Genomic DNA, 1903 nt, shown 5'->3' with positions numbered 1-1903 from the left:
GGCCCTGGGAATGTGGTTCCTAATTATTCCTGTAGGGACAAAGGGGAAATTGCTGGATTTATTGGAGATTGGTCAACAGTCACAACCCTGCCTATAGCCCAACTACTAAATATCTATGGCTACTCACAGGTATGTTTCTCAGTGTATTAAGGTGACATTTGCAGTTCTACCTTTTTTTATTTCTTGAGGAGTAGTGTGAGCTATCCATTGATATGATTGGGAAAAAACAGTATGTTTTGGGTTGTTTTTGTAAGCTTATGTTGTTATCTACAACATTTTTTACATTTGAAGACAAAATTTTTGTTGAGACAAAAAAGAAAAAACGCCCATTGACCTAAATGCATTTGGACAAAAAAATCACTGAGACAAAAAAGTCACCAAGACAAAAAATTTGCAACAAGAACCATGCCCATTCACTCTAATGAATTTGGAGTGAGAGAATTGTTGCGCCTGTAAAAAAATTGTAGGGCGTAAAAAAATTTGGATACCCGTTGAATTTTTCGCTGTTTTGTGATTTTTTTTTTGTAAACTGGGACAGATTTGGTAATCACTATTTGAGATCTCTAAATTGCACTGTCACCAGTAAATGTCTTTAGTTTATCAGGGTAAATAATGAATTAAGACATTGTGGGTCACTTATCAGAGGAAGGTCAGGTGGTCGATGAGAGTAGAGAAAAAGTAGAGATTTTAAACTGTCATTTTTTACCTACTGAGAAAGCAGTTCATGGAGGCTTCCTTTGTAATAGATCCAATTTCAATATATGAGTACACATCAATAAGAGATAAATGTAATCTAATTCATTGCTATGTTTTGTAATTATTTTGTCCATACAAAGCAAGAAAAAAACGAAACGCTTCAGCTTGCATTGGTAGGGACCTAAGAGACTTCTCTTTGTAAGCAATGACATACATTTCCCACTTCTCATTGGCTAGTGAAATATTCCCTAATAGATAGAAGGTTGATTTACTTGAATTTAGATATAACATGAATATGCATTACTGATGTCAGTGGTGTTTCTCTCTCTGATAAAAAAGCATTGCATATTATTGTGTTTCCTAAATCCACTTATAGGGTATTTTATGAAGTTAATATTATGAGATGGGCGGGGTAAATAATTTTCACATTGTATGAAGGTTTTCTTGATGTATAAATATATTATTACTTTGCTTTCAGGTGACCTATGGCACCACGGACCCTATACTAAGTGACAGGCAGATATTTCCATACTTCTTCAGTACAGGGTTGGAGGATGAAATTCAGATCATTGCTGTGGCAGAGCTGGTGAAACAATTAGGTTGGACCTGGGTAATCATTGTGGCCTCTGAAAATGACAGTGGAGAGAAGCAGAGCCTAAGCCTTCAAAATGAGATCATCAAACGTGGAGCCTGTGTTGACACCATTGTCTTTCTTTCCGAAGATGTTTACGTGCGTAGGAAAAAATGGGAAAGAGTAGTGATGTCAACTGCCGAGGTTATTATTTTGAGTGGGACACCATCTGATACCATTCTATTTTCAATACATCATATGATGAAAGCGGCTTATGAAAAGACTGTGGTGGCCACATTGCCATGGAGTTTCACTCGCTATTTTTCATTATTATATAATTGCAGTTTAATGTACATGTATCCATTTCACCCAATTATAGCACTGCATAATCAGTTCACTGATTATCTCCTATCAATTACTGAAGACGAGTTTATTGAACATCTTCTGAAATTTTATCCTATCTGCAGGGATGACAAGTATATTAATGGAACTGATTTTGTGAATTGCACTAAGAAAATGGGTTTGAAAGAAATTAATGACAATTACAATCTCCATGATGAAGTTTACAGATCAGTATATATAATAGTACATGCCTTGCATGAAATGCATTCTGTAAAGCACAAGGATAAACACATC

This window comes from Xenopus laevis, chromosome 1S (genome assembly GCF_017654675.1).
Source record: "Xenopus laevis strain J_2021 chromosome 1S, Xenopus_laevis_v10.1, whole genome shotgun sequence".
Classification (NCBI taxonomy): Eukaryota; Metazoa; Chordata; class Amphibia; order Anura; family Pipidae; genus Xenopus; species Xenopus laevis.
Note: the sequence above shows the minus strand (reverse complement) of the source record.